Below are 16030 nucleotides of genomic sequence, written 5' to 3'. Positions count from 1 at the left end.
TCTCTCTCTCTCTCTCCCCCCCCCTCTCTCCCCCCTCTCTCCACCACCTCTCCCCCCCCCCGTCTTCGTCCCCCTCCCCCCTCTTCTCTCCCCCCTCACCCCCTCCCTCCCCTCTTCTCCCCCCCACTCCTCTCCTCTCACCTCCCCCTCTTCCCCTCACCCACCCATCCCCCCCCCTCCCCGTCTATCACCCCCTTCCCCCTACCCGTCTCCCCCTTCATCCTACCCGCTCTCCTCCCCTCCCCCCATCCTCATCCCACTCTCTCTCCCTTCCCCTCCCCTCCCCCTCCCTACTCTCTCCCCTTCTCCCCCTCCCTCCTCCCCTCCAACCCCCTCCCCTCTCCCTCTGTCTCTTGCCCTGTCTCTGCCCCTCTCTCTCTCTGTCTCTCCTCATTCTCTCTCTGCCCTCACTCTGTAGCCCCCCCCCTCTAGAAGCACCTGCGATTTGGGGGATATGCGTCAGTGGATAGGGCGGTTATGGGGTAAAAGGAGCAAATTAATAATATTCCTATATTAACAAGGGGGGTAGTAAGCGATTGTGCGGGGGGTAGTTAGTGTGTGTGACGCCACATGCCCCCCCCCCGCATCCGCACGTGGGGGAAACAGACCCAACGAGTTTGCACTTGGTCTAGTTAAACATTAAATTCCTTCCATTTGGCATAGAAATTCATGACGGTGAGATTTAAAAATCATGTTATATTACTAATTCTTGTGTGAATGGGATCAGTTTGTTATTTGGATACTTTGGCTATTTAAAAATTATTTTTAGCCTTTTCTTCAGAATGGGATAGATGTTTAGATCTAGTAATTGAATTTAGATGAATTTAATTGATTTGATGACACTGATGAACATGAATTTTTTGTTAGGTATTTAATATTGGGCAGTGGGCAGGTGCTATAGACCTCCACGGGAAGGTAGATGCTCCCGCCCCCATGAGTCTCGGGCAGATTAGGCTCGTCAGCCTGGGAAGGCAGTCCATCTAGAAGAGGGAAAACTCTGATTTAAAACCTCCACTGCCTTGTGGCCATATCCAGTCATGGAAAGGCTCCAGGAGTAAACCTTAAGAAAATCTGGAGTCGGAGCCCCTAAGGCAGTTCGTCGTTGTCTACAATCTCGCCCTGGCAGCTCCTGCGATGGCGCTGGTGCCAAACTGTAATGGCCCTGCTGTTCCTTTGGATCGATCAAGGATGTGGAGAGGCGGGACGTGCTGCACAGGCAACAGCCTGTCCTACATATGACATCGCCCAGGCTTGCATCCGATCAGGATGTATCACCCATGGTCAGTCATGACCGAGGGGGGCCTACTATTAACTATTTGTTTTAACGTTACAATAATATTAAAGTTCTGTTCTTGAGAATATCACATTTTGTGAATTTTCAAGGCAGTCAGGGTGTTTATTACTATTTCCGTCACCATGGTCAATTTTGTAATTATCTACAATTGGGTAACTAACTAATTATATGCTTTAATTTCAGGTCATCCAAGTAAGATGTATCATCTTTGTTTCAGAATGCTTCAATCTATAATAACTGAAAATTTCATTCAGTTCTCTTATTTTTTTTAAGAAAGTTATGGGCTTTTATGTCAATTGACTGTCCTCGATCACAGCTTTTGTGCTAAGTTAATGGAAAAGCAATAGAGAACAAGATGCTAATTTCTGAGTATGAACATGACCATAACTTTTTTAATACTGAAGATATGAAAGTTAATTATGTATCAAATTAAAGTTTTTTTATGCTTTATCTGATGGGATAAATTACAGGCTTAATTTTTAAAATCTCAAAATTTTGTAACATTCCTAATTGGTGAGCTTACTAATTGCAAAAGGGACTGGCAGGCCAAGGAAGACCTCCACAGCTGATGACAGAAGAATTCTCTCTATAGTAAAGAAAAACGCCCAAACACCTGTCCGACAGATTAGAAACACTCTTCGTGTGTCAGTCATGGATTTGTCAATGACCACTCTCCGCAGAAAACTTCATGAACAGAAATACAGAGGCTACACTGCAAGATGCAAACCACTGGTAAGCCGCAAAAATAGGATAGTTTACCAAGACCTACTTAAAAGAACAACCACAGTTCTGGAAAAAAGGTCTTGTGGACAGATGAGACGAAAATATCAAAGTGATGGCAAGAAGAAAGTATGGAGGGGAGAAGGAACTGCCCAAGATCCAAAGCATACCACCTCAACTGTGAAACACGGTGGTGGGGGTGTTATGGCCTGGGCATATATGGCTGCTGAAGGTACTGGCTCACTTATCTTCATTGATGATAAGCTGCTGATGGTAGTAGCATAATGAATTCTATAGTGTATAGACATATCAAGTTTAAACAAATGCCTCAAAACTCATTGGCTGGCAGTTCATTACCCTATAACAAAAAAGAAAAAACGGGTGTTTATAAAATTTTGTAAAGTAATTAAAATAACTGAAATATCACATTTACATAAGTATTCAGACTCTTTACTCGGTACTTTGAGGCACCTCAGGCAGCGATTATAGCCTCAAGTCTTCTTGTGTATGATGCTACAAGCTTGGCACACCTGTATTTGGGTAATTTCTCCCATTCTTCTCTGCAGATCCTCTCAAGCTCTGTCAGGTTGGATGGGGAGTGTCGATGCACAGCTATTTTCAGGTCCCTCCAGAGATGTTCGATCAGGTTCAAGTCCAGGCTCTAGCTGGGCCACGCAAGGACATTCACAGACTTATCACAAAGCCACTCCTGCATTGTCTTGGCTGTGTGCTTCGGGTCATTGTCCTGTTGGAAGGTGAACCTCTGCCCCAGTCTGAGGTCCAGAACACTCAGAACCAGAGCAGGTTTTCATCAAGGATCTCTCTGTACTTTACTCCATTCATCTTTCCCTAGATCCTGACTAGTTTCCCAGTTCCTGCCACTGAAAAACATCCCCACAGCATGATGCTGCCACCACCATGCTTCACCGTATGTATGGTATTGGCCAGGTGATGAGTGGTGCCTGTTTCCTCCAGACATGACGCTTTGCATTCAAGCCAAAGAGTTCAATCTTGGTTACATCAGACCAGAGAATCTTGTTTCTCATGCCTTTTGGCAAACTCCAAGCAGGCTGTCATGTGCCTTTTACTGAGAAGTGGCTTCCGTCTGGCCACTCTACCATGAAGGCCTGATTGGTGGAGTGCTGCAGATATAGTTGTCCTTCTGGAAGTTTCTCTCATCTCCACAGAGGAACTCTGGAGCTCTGTCAGAGTGACCATCGGGTTCTTGGTCACCTACCTGACCAAGGCCCTTCTCCCACGATTGCTGAGTTTGGCTGGGCGGCTAGCTCTATGAAGAGTCCTGGTGGTTCCAAAGTTCTTCCATTTAAGAATGACTGAGGCCACTGTGCTCTTCGGCACCTGCAATGCTGCAGAAATTATTTTATACCCTTCCCCAGATCTGTGTGTCGACACAATCCTGTCTATGAGTTCTACGGACAATTCCTTGGTCTTCATGGCTTGGTTTTTGCTCTGACATGCACTGTCAACTGTGGGACCTTATACAGCCAGGTGTGTATTTCCAAATCATGTCCAATCAATTTAATTTACCACTGGTGGACTCCAATCAAGCTGTAGAAGCATCTCAAGGATAATCAATGGAAACAGGATTGAACCTAAGCTCAATTTTATAGTGTCATAGCAAAGGGTCTGAATACTTATGTAAATGTGATATTTCAGTTATTTCTTTTTAATGACTGCAAAAATTTCTAAACACCTGTTTTCGCTTCTTCATTCTGGGATGTTGTGTGTAGATGGATGATTAGAAAATACTAATTTAATCCATTTTAAATTGCTGTAAAGTAACAAAATGTGGAAAAAATGAAGGGGTCTGAATAATTTCTGAATGCACTGTACTAAACAGGACTACTTTCATTTACATGACATTGCTGTGTCCCAAACATTATGGTGCCCTGAAATGGGGGGACTATGTATAAACACTGCTGTAATTTCTACATGGTGAAACCAAGATGTATAAAGATGGCCTTTATTAAAAACTGACAATGTGCACTTGAACTACATGTGATTTTTTTTTTTTCTATTACTAATCTCAAATTGTGGAGTTTAGAGGCAAATAAACAAATGATGGGTCTTTGGCCCAAACGTTATGGAGGGCACTGTAAATAAAATGTTAAAAAGTTCCTCTTTGTTCAGTTTTTTTACATGAAATAAAGATCATTTCATTTGCAACTGAAGTTTAAAATACTTTCCTATTTTTATCTGTCTTTGGTACAAATCACCATAAATAGTGGCAAAGCCTTATTTTTTTGTAAGTAGCAAATTCCTTTGTGTTCTGTGTAACTGCTGTTAGGAACACCACCACTTGCAAGAATGCCTCCAAGTCCATCTACATTGAAAAAATACATCATTGATCTTTCATGGTTATTAGATCCAAATTCTGAAACTCCCCGCCCTACAGCATTGTAGCGGAATCCACACGAGAAGGGTTGTTACATACAGTTCAAGAATGTGGCCACTACCCTTTCAAGGATTGGCTATGAAGTTTAGCCTTGTTGATGATCTCCACATCTCAAGATAAACAGACTAAACAAAAACAGGCAGATAAAATTTTCATTCAAAAAGTTCAATATTAAGAATAGAATAGTTTCTTTATTGTCATTGTAACATGGGCCATGTACAACGAAATTTAAAATGTCAGCCAGTCAGTGCAGCATTCAAACATTTCTAAAGCTAACGAAACATCCACGGTAAAATAATAAAGATAAGCAAATAAATAAAAAACACAGACAAAGCACGCATACACACCCAACCCTCCATCCTTCTGTCGATATATGCACGTTTTTTTAAAAACTAAAAGTTGCGAATCACTATTCTTCATTGGCTTCAATGGAACTGGTCTTCAGAGGCAATTAATTGTTGTTAGTATATAGCACAATTATTGCTGCCAACTGGGGATAATGATGTAATTTTACTGCTTTTTCATGATGGTTACAGAAGTGTTGATCTCTTATGTATCATATTCTCCAGTGTTCAGCCTGAATTGGGTAAGGCCTTGCGTGTCCACTCATCTTTCTGAATTGTTTTGGAAGTTAGATCTCAAAAGGAGGTATCTTTGCATTCTTAGTTCTCACTTCAGCGTGATCTGTTAATGAGAGTGGGGCGTTACCACAGCCAGAAATGGTGCATCTATCCATATACCCCATTGACATGAAGTAAATAAAATAATATGAAAAATTGCCAAAATGCTTGATGGAGTATTGATGCCTTAAAGATCTTTGACAAACTAAAGGAAAGGCTTAACTTACAAGTCAGAGCTGCAGAGCTAACCCAACCTTCTGACACCTCAGTCATATATAGAGGCAACCCTCGCTTTACAGAGAGAGTTATGTTCCCAGAAGACAATCCGTCAACATTCAGAGTTTCATGGACTGCAGTTGCTAGTTTACCAAAGAAAGACACAAAATGGATAGGTGACGTATTAGGTCAGGTCCCATCTTCAGATTAACTGCAGGAGTGGGGCGGGAAAGAAAGCTGGAAGAGAAGAGGGGCAGGGCAAAGCACGGCCGGTAATGGGTGAACACATAAAAGGGGTTTCTTTGATAGGCAGATTGTTGGACGAAGGCCGGAGATGAAAAAGAAACGGGTGTTTGCCCAAAAGGATAAAGAGTTGTAAATCATGACAGACAGGGATAGAAAAGTTGCAAATTGTGTAGCTGGAGGAAGAAATGTAAGTGGAGCTGGAGAGAGAGGGAAGAAACCGGTGCAAGATCAGCCAGGGATCAAGTAAGGGGGAAGAAAGGAGGGGGGTTGAGGTAGAGGTGGGGGGGAGGGGGGGGGGAGGTGTTTGTAGAAGTTACCTAAAATTGGAGTTTACATTTTTTAATTAAAAAAAATTAAATATCAGTATTTAAATGTCAGCTGATCCCAAGGACCATGGATTTGGATGAGGTCTACATTGAATTTTATACTTTGAGAAACCTTTGGGAATTTAGAACTGGGAAAAGGCAGCTGGGCTGCTCTGGGCTCAGGTGTTCGACATTTATGGAAATGGGATTAATCTTCCTTCTGAGAAAAAGCTGGTTGCATTTGTACCTAATATACCAGACTGAAATGGAATGCGTAATTTTAGCCTTGTTAAAATGAGGCATTATTGAACTGGTGGAACGTGTTAATCAGCTTCCGTTGTGTAATCGGCAGAAAGAAGTAAGGATAAGAAGTTTGACACAAAAAGCTGGAGTAACTCAGCGGGACAGGCAGCATCTCTGGAGATAAGGAATGGGTGGCGTTTCGGGGTCAAGACCCTTCTTCAGACTGGTACTGGATTGCTAGAACTGAAAGTTGGGAACATTATGACCTCCACCATTACATGCACGTTTTGTTATTTATATATGCAGACACACGACCATCAACATGTACCTCTCCAATCTCAAGAAAAATAAATTTGTATCTCATACTTGCTATGTGGTAGCCCTATACAATGTTTTGGTTATAGATAAAGTTCTTTGATCATTGCATCATCCGGTTGTCTGTCAGGCTAACATTTCTAGGCAGCATTTTTGAGCTAATCCCATGTGGGATCTCATAACGTGACACCCCAAGCAGGCAAATGATTTAATGTGAAGCTTGGGGCAGAGGTGGCGCAAGATCCTCAAACTTAATGGCTTCTCATATTTGTGGTGGGGTGACATCAGGGAACAGATAACCAACAATCTTTCCTGTTCATTGATTGTTTTAATATTTGTAGAGCATTTTTACTCTTTATGCTCCATCGTATTGGAGATCAAGGGTCGATTACCAACCTCTTAGTCACTGTGGAAATCAAAAGAAGGGGATCCTTCTCAGGGTTACACCAGATGGATTTGCTAAAAATCAGTTGCCTATTTACTCCAAAATTATGACACGGATTCAATCTTAGTTTAGCCACCAACCAAACTAAAAATGGAAAATGGTGGAAACAGGCAATATTTTGATCAGCACCTACAAGGTAAAATGAATTCTATTTTTGTCAGTTTTGTTAATCAACTTTCCTTGTTTCATGCATTTTCTCCTCATTTCAAGTTTCAAATAATTATTATTTTGCTTTTTAAATCTTAAGTAACTAAACTGTCACAAGCGAAATCTAATACACACCATTCATTTCTTATTTTAAATAATTATTTCCTGATATTACTGTAATTAGATGATTGATGTTGGTTTTGCTCGTATAATGGTTTCTCATTTCAGTCATTCCACCATGCCCAAGCCACATATAGTACAGCGATAATCCTCCATCACTCTGCCTGATAATGTGCCTTAGGGTCACCTTGACATCACCTTTCTTGTGCAGTGTTAGTGTTTTTCCACCCATTTCTCTCAACACTCTGTCTGTGAACTCTCAGTAAAATTGCTAGTATACTACATTTTTTTTTCATGTGTTCACATCACAATGGTTTTTCATTTCAGATTTACGGTGAGAAAGGAATAGAGAATGTGCCATCTTACTGAACTGGATTCAGATTTTCCACAAATGAGAGATGTTTTTATTGTATTAACCTTTCCCAGTAAGTTCAAACTTGTATTATTTGCTTATAAAATGTGGATGACACATGCAATGCCTGCTATCTTCAGAGGTGTTCAAGAATCAACTACAATGGTAAGTGTGGAGTCACATTAAAGCCAATCGCAGAGTGCTGGAGGAAGTCAGCGGGTCAGGCAGCATCTGTGGAGGGACTGGACAAACGACATTTCCAGTCAAAATCCTTGACAAGGGTCTGACCGAAACTTCATCTGTCCATTCCGTATATAGATGCTGCCTGACCTGCTAAGATCCTCCAGCACTTTGTGGTTTGCTCAAGAATCCAGCATCTACAGTTCCTATGTTTCCACATGTTAACCAGATGAGCATGGATGGCAAGTAATGGCCCTGTCCCACTGTACGAGCTCATTCAAGAGCTCTCCCGAGTTTAAAAAAAAATCAAACACGTGGAAGCTCGTAGAATGTACGTAGCGGGTACGTCGGAGATCGGGACGTCTCTTAGCGGCTCGTAACGCTAACAGCAGGTACTCGGGAAATGCAGTAAGCTCGGTGTAGATTGGTTATTGCATGTGAACCAATCATAGTAGAATAGCATCACTAGCCCCACCTTACTATATGATTCATACTAACACCCACTTCCTGCACTGGTCAGTCTTGGAAGCGGTAACGATGAACTAACAACGAACAACCAGCTGTACTGCTATATATATGAGTACCGATTAAAGATGATCTTGAACTCCAGATTGTACAGTTTGCTTATTTACACTCGGGAAGATTTGTGAAGATTTTCCAACATTTTAAAAAACATCCATGAGAGCCCCGAGTACCTACGAGCGGCCATTAGCGTAAATCTCCGAATTCGAATTAGGGCAAACTCGGGAGAACTCTTGAATGAACACGTACAGTGGGACAGGGCCATTAGTGAACCAGATGAGGTTACAATAATATGGTAGTTTCATGGTCACTATTATTGATGTTTTTAAAAACTTCAGATTTATTTTATAATTTAAATTTAAATTTCCAAACTGCTGTGGTGCATCAGAATTGGTGATTCTATATCAATGATCCAGCCAACTGGATAATGGTCCCATAACTGAATCACTAAGATACTCTATCCCTATGTGATCTTATAGCCCCTGAAATTTAAAACAAAATGACCGTACAAATATTTTCTGAATCCAGTGTGATTGCATCCTCAGTTATTTTAATCTGTTCCCATGATTTACTTTTAAATGTACGAGAAAACACAATAATCACAGTTTAATTGAAGAAATTTACTTTGATTCCCCATGATACATCTTCAATGATTTCAGTACTGATTAAATATTAAATTATTTTACAGTAACTGATACATTTAAAAATGTTATACTGGCCTTGGCAAGTACAGTATATATATTTTTTTAAATACAAGTTATTACTTAAGATGTAGACGCAAGGAACTGCAGATGCTGGTTTACTGAAAAAGACACACATCACTGGTGTAAGCGGGTCTGGCAGCACCTCTGGAGAACATGGATAGGTGACATTTCAGGTCGGGACCCTTCAGACGGTTATTTCTCAAGTTCCTGCTTCTCTGGTGAATATTTTAATTATGGACATTAGAATCCAAGGTTCGGGAGATGCATAAGTACCAAAGGTTCCAGAGTTCGGTGTGAATCAATTGATCCTCATGACACTATCAGAGATAAAGGATTTTCAAAAAATACAAAAAATTGGACCAGCACAGATCAAAAGAACAACAAAAGTATTTATACAATAAATTTATAGAATACTTTGTAAAATACGTTTTTAAAGATAAAGAATTTGAGGTGCATTAGGTTCTGCAAACAATATCTTAGTAAAATACTTTCTACTAAATTTACATATTTTCAATAATCACAAACCAAATTATTAAATCTAATAATAAAACTATAGAAATATAACAAATCCATCACTCTAAGAGAAAGCAAAACAGATAAAGATGTTGCAGGTCTGTAAATTTTTGAATAGAGCTGAACTATGTTTAATACCTTTGAGGGGTTGCAGGGCCAACTCCAAAATCTGTACACCTCTTTGCATACTGTGTTTTGAATTGAAATAGCAAAATACTAAGTCATGTGAACTCGTCCCATCATTCCAGGATAATAGAAACTGTGTGTTGCTGACTTGCTAGGAAACATTGACAAGTTACATGTAAGTGACAGTAGGTAAATATGTTTTCCTCCACCTGCTGCTCATAGTTGCTCATTCCACAAAAATGGGTTCACTTCCTCTAAAATCACCTATTTTTTTTATTGTTGACTTTCTATCCCTCCAACAGCTTCAACCTGACAAGTATGAATTTGGCCATAACAGCAACTTTTCCCAGCATCAGTCTATGAGCAGCAACTAACAGGATACTTCATTTGATTCCAAATAGTAAGTATTCTAAAAGCTTTAATAACTACAGCACAAAGGAAAAAGCAGAAGCTGGAATTATGAAAAAAACAAACCAGAAATGCCAATATTTTGTGAACTGCAAAAAATTCTATGGGATCATTACAACATTGATTTTAATAAGCCAATACAAGAATTGTACCTTTCTGAACAGAATCTGTGAAGGATGGTCATTCTTTAAAAACTACCCAGACAAGAGAGAAGATCGGGCAAAGCAACTGACTGCACAGACTATGGACAACCAGTTTAGCCAGACCCTGGAGCATGCCAATTCATGTCAAATTTATTGTTATATGTGTAGGTACGGTGAACTACAGATAAAATTAAATTCTTGCTTGCAGCAGCATCACAGGCACATAGACTCGCACAGCACATAAAAGCAAAAACTGTGTTCACAGTGGCTAATTGTTTGTTGACTTGCTTGCAATCCTCTACCAGGTGGTCAACGTTCAGGAGCTTGGGTCCAAGGTGTTGAAGAACAGCCCCTTTACTTGAGTACTGACAGTTGTTTCACTCTTTCACCAAGATAAACCATCGAGTCTATGACAACAAACTTGGATGTGCAGAGCTACGTCTTCTAGTATCTCAAAGTCAATTAAATGTAGCTTGAAAACAACTGCTTTCTGATACTCTTTTGGATGGGAACAGGTACAGAACAAAGTAAATCTGAAAAGGTTTAGGTTGTTTCAGTGACTCTGCTTCCACTTCGCATGGTCAAGTTGCCACTGTAGAGCAGTCTATGTGAGGCTCAAGTGTATGAGATTTATTTCATACTCTATCTTCACATTTTTTTTGCAATCAGATTTCACTGTACAGTTGTGTACATATAGAATAAAAGTATTTCAAATGAGCACAACCTGTCAAGGTATAACTTGGGTTTGATGATGTAAACCCTTTGTTAGATCTGGGAACAAATGTGACTTGACATTCGGTTGACTGCAAATCAGTCGTGCTATTGTGATTGAAAATGATTTATATTTTGGTACATTTATGGATATCATCCTTGATCACAACTTTCACTGCCAAATCTGGGAAGTGTCCATGTTCATCCCAAAGTTTCTGATAACCTAGGAATGTTATTCATGATCTAGCAACTTGAATATGCACTCTGGATGATTGAAGGGTGGTGTTATGTTAGCGGACCTTTAGCAACCAGAACATGGGAAATCATCTGTTGTCTGGGGCGACTGCTGACAATCACTTGGCCACCAAGTTGCCAGATGAGTGGATTTGGCTGAGTATCTGAGTGTTTTTTTTCTAATCTATATTCCATTCCCGGGCCCTTAATAACCAAGGAATGGAAAAGGTTTGTTGGATTTTGTGAAAGTGAGATTTGAAGTTTGAAAGTCAGGAGCCCGGCGTGTTCATTGCAAGCTCTGCCGTGCACTGCCGAACAGGGTGGAGGAAATAAGCAGCAAACCAGCACCTGAAAATAGTACAGCACAGTGAGTTTTAGATGTTAATTCCTTTGAAAGTTGAATGGCATTTAAAGTTTAAAAACATGGTACTGCAGATGCTGGTTAATACACAAAAGGACTCAAAGTGCTGTAGTGACTCAGCAAGTCAGTCAGCATCCCTGGTGAACTTCAGACTACTGAAGAAGGATCTCACCCTGAAACGTCACCTGTTCTTCTTCAATAGTCTGAAGAAGGGTCTCAACCCGAAATGCCACCTATCCATGTTCTCCAGAAATGCTGCCTGACCTGCTGAGTTACCCTGCGGGTCAAGCAGCATCTCTAAAGAACATAGTGAGATGATGTGTCCGGTCATGATCTTTCTTTGATCTAGATAACCCAGGTATCTTTGAATTGTATTTAGAGTTTCATGGACAATTCCGGAGATTTCCCAATCTAGTCTAAATCAAACAAGATCAGGCAAGACAAATTTTCTGTTTTCCCTAGCCTTACACATTCCCTTTCAACATTAAATGCCAAAAGAACACAAAGTGCTGTAGTAACTCAGTGGAGCTGGTCCTTACCTTCAACAACTTTGAATTTAACTCCTCCCATTTCCTCCAAATCCAAGGCGTATAGCTATGGGCACGCGCATGGGCCCCAGCTCTGCCTGCCTCGTTGTAGGGTACATCGAACAATCCTTGTTCGAGGCGTACCGTCGCCCTATCCAAACTCTTCCTCCGCTATATTGACGACTGCATTGGTGATACCTCCAGCACCCATGCAGAACTCACTGACTTTATCAATTTCATCACTAACTTCCATCCGGCACTCATATTCACCTGGACCATTTCCGACATCTCCCTACCGTTTCTAGACCTCATTATCTCCATCGCAGGTAACAGACCACTGACCAACATCTACTACAAACCCACTGACTCCCATAGCTATCTGGACACTTCTTCCCACCCTGCTTCCTGTAAGGACTCTATCTCCTACTCCCAATTCCTCTGTCTATGCCGCATCTGCACCCAGGATGAGGTGTTCCAAACCAGGGCATCGGAGAAGTCCTCATTCTTTAGGGAACGGGGGTTCCCCTCTTCGACTATAGATGAAGCTCTCACCTGGGTCTCCTCTATATCCCGTAGCTCCGCTCTCATTCCCCATCCCCCCCATTCGTAACAAGGACAGAATCCCTTGTCCTCACCTTCCACCCTACCAGCCGTCACATACAACAGATAATCCTCCAACGGGTTCCCACCATTGGCCACATCTTCCCTTCTCCTCCCCTTTTGGCTTTCTGCAGAGATCGCTCCCTCCGTAACTCCCTGGTCAATTCGTCCCTTCCCACCCTCCCCTGGTACTTTCCTTTGCAACCGCAGGAAATGCTACACTTGTTGCTTTACCTCCCCCCTCGACTCCATCCAAGGACCCAAGCAGTCTTTCCAGGTGAGGCAGAGGTTCACCTGCACCTCCTCCAACCTCATCTATTGCATCCGCTGTTCTAGGTGTCAACTGCTCTACATCGGTGAGACCAAGTGCACGCTTGACGATCGCTTCGCCCAACACCTCCACTCAGTTCGCATTAACCAACCTGATCTCCCGGTGGTTCGACACTTCAACTCCCCCTCCCATTCCGAATCCGACCTTTCTGTCCTGGGCCCCCTCCATGGCCAGAGTGAGTCCCACCACAAATTGGAGGAGCAGCACCTCATATTTTGCTTGGGTAGTTTACACCCCAGCGGTATGAACATTAACTTTTCTCCCTCCTTCCCTTCCCCTTCCCAGCTCTCCCACAGCCTACTGTCTCTGCATTTTAGTTTCTTCTTCCTGCCCCCTCCCACCCCCACATCAGTGTGGAGGGTCTCAACCCGAACCGTCACCTATTCCTTCGCTCCATAGATGCTGCCTCACACGTTGAGTTTCTCTAGCATTTTTGTCTACCTTTAATACACTGATGTGTTCTTTTGACCACTGCATCAGTGTGAAGGTACCAGATTAAATATGCAGTGATATGGATGCCTAGGAACTTAACGCTGTTGACCATGTCTGCAGCAGCTCCATTGATGAAGGCAGGTTTGTGTTTACCCCCTCTCTTCCTACAGTCAACAACCAACTCTTTTATCCGGGTGATGATAAGGGCTATGTTGTTCTGATACCATGACGCATAGTTCTTAATTTCTTTCCTGTACATTGTCTCATTATTGTTGATCTGGCCAATGACAGTTGGATCATTTGTGATAAAAGCCAATCGCAGATGGAGGCCTCTAGGCCAACGTCCAGAAGTATAGGGGATGAGCTTATTCAGTATAAAAATCCAACATTGATGCAAGGAAGATTATAAAAACGAGTCTTAGCAAGGGTGTAGTCTTGCCTGACATCAGTCTGCAATGAGATTGTATCTATCGTGGATTCATTAGTTGAGATCACATGTAACATACCATCGTAAGATGGAGATGAACTTCTGCAACCAGCCAAATTTGAGGAGTGTGCTTCACAGTTCTTGTCAATTATTTTATTGATTTCATAAAAAGCCGTATAATGTGGTGGACCGGGATGAAAATAGTTCTTATGTTGGCTGCTTTCCTGAGGCTGCTTGCAGTATCGATGGAGGTGGACGTGGTGGTGGTGGGGGGGGAGGTAATGGACTAGGCTGAGTTCATAACTCTCTGCAATTTCCTGCCGACTTGGGCAGAGCTGCTGCCAAACTAAGTAGTGATGCATCCGGATAGGATGGTTTCTATGATGCATCTGTAGATATTGGTAAGAGTAGTTGCAGGCATGCCAAACCTTAGTCTTCTGAAGAAGTAGAGATGTTGGTGTTTATTCTTAGCGCGAGCTTCAACGTGGTGGGTCCAGTATAAATTATTGGTGATATTCTTGACTAGGAACTTGAAGGTCACGACTATCTCCACTTTGGCACCATTGATGCTGACTAGGGGGGGTACACCACTCATTTCCTGAAGTCATTAACTAGCTCTTTTGTCTTGATGACATTTAGGGAGAGATTGTTGATTGATACCATGTTACCATTGATACCATGTTGGTCTTTTTCCTTCTTGTACTTGGTCTCATCATTGTTTAAGATAAGGCCCACTATAGTGGTGTTACATGGATATTAGTAAATGGAGTTAGAGCAGAGTTTGATCGCATGGTTGTGTGTATAGGAAATATAATAAGGAACTGAGAACCCATGCTTGTGGGGCATCAGTATTCAGAATTATTGTGGAGCATTTTTTTGTTGCCTTTTCTCATTGACTGTTGTCCATGGGTCGGAAAATCCAGTTGCATCGTGGGGTGCTATGAAGGCATACATGTTGTACGCCTTCTTTACCATCCTATTCCACTTGTGTTGCCACGTTCAGCGAGCTATGGACTGACAGCCCAATATACTTCTGTACATAAATGCCCCTAAGGGTGCTGCCATTTACTGTATACCTTTTTCCAACATTTGATCTCCCGAAGTGCAAAAGCTCACATGTCCCAATTAAACTCTACGTGACATATCTCTGCCCATATTTACCATTGAACTATAGATTATATGGTCCCACATTGGCCTCACCGACCACCTTTGCCACCCAGAGGTGAAATGAAAATAAGTAATCTTCCATCCTAATGAACCACTGAGGAGATAACCGTGTATATCCATGCAATAAAGTTCAAACAAACCTGAAACGTTAGCTCTGTTTTTCTCTCCACAGATGTTACCTGATCTGCTGAATGCTACCAGTATTTGTTTATTTTATTTCAGATTTTCAGCATCAATGCACCAAAGAACAAGGGTCTCGACCAGAAACGTTACCCATTCCTTCTCTCCAGAGATGCTGCCTGACCCGCTGAGTTACTCCAGCATTTTGTGTCTATCTTCGATGCACCAAATCCATTTGTTCTAAATCTCTCTATATCACCATCTATATCTCTAATTTCACTTTCGTCTGAGTCTGAAGAAGGGACTCAACCCAAAATGTCACCTATTCCTTCTCTCCAGAGATGCTGCCTGATCTGTTGAATTACTCGAATGTTGAATTACTCCAGCAAGTTGTGTCTATCACTGTATCCATAGTTCAAGATGTGGACTCTTATACATCGGCAAGATCAAACGTAGACTGGGCGATAAGTTTCGCTGAACACCTTCGCTCAGTCTGCCTGGACCTACCTGATATCCCGGTTGGCAAACAGTTTAATTCCCCTTCCCGTTCCCAGGAAGGTACTGACCTTTCTGTCTCCATTGTCAGAGTGAGGCTAAATGCAAATTGGAGGAACAGCATCTCATATTTAGCTTGGGGAGCATTACAACCCAGTGGTGTGGATATTGATATCTCTAACTTCAAGTAACCCCTGCATTCCCTCCCTCTCCATCCCTCCCCCACCCAAGTCGCACCAGCTTCTCGTTCTCACCTAGCAAACAGCTAACAATGGCCTGTTTCCTTTATCCTTGTTACTTTTTTGCATATCTTTCATTAATTTGTTCTCACTCTACATCATCGTCTGTATCTCTTTATTCCCTTTTCCCTGACTCTCAGTCTGAAGAAAGGTCTCCACCCGCAACGTTACCCATTCCTCTCCAGAGATGCTGCCTGTTCCCCCTGAGTTACTCCAGCATTTTGTGTCTTTGGTGTAAACCAGCATCTACAGGAACATCCTACACCAAATATTGGGCAACAACTAGTTGGACTACATCTCCCACAAGGCAGCTGGAGGCGGAGAGTATGCGGGCTCCGGGCTCACACGCCC

Source organism: Leucoraja erinacea, chromosome 15, assembly GCF_028641065.1.
Source record: "Leucoraja erinacea ecotype New England chromosome 15, Leri_hhj_1, whole genome shotgun sequence".
Lineage (NCBI taxonomy): Eukaryota > Metazoa > Chordata > Chondrichthyes > Rajiformes > Rajidae > Leucoraja > Leucoraja erinaceus.
Note: the sequence above shows the minus strand (reverse complement) of the source record.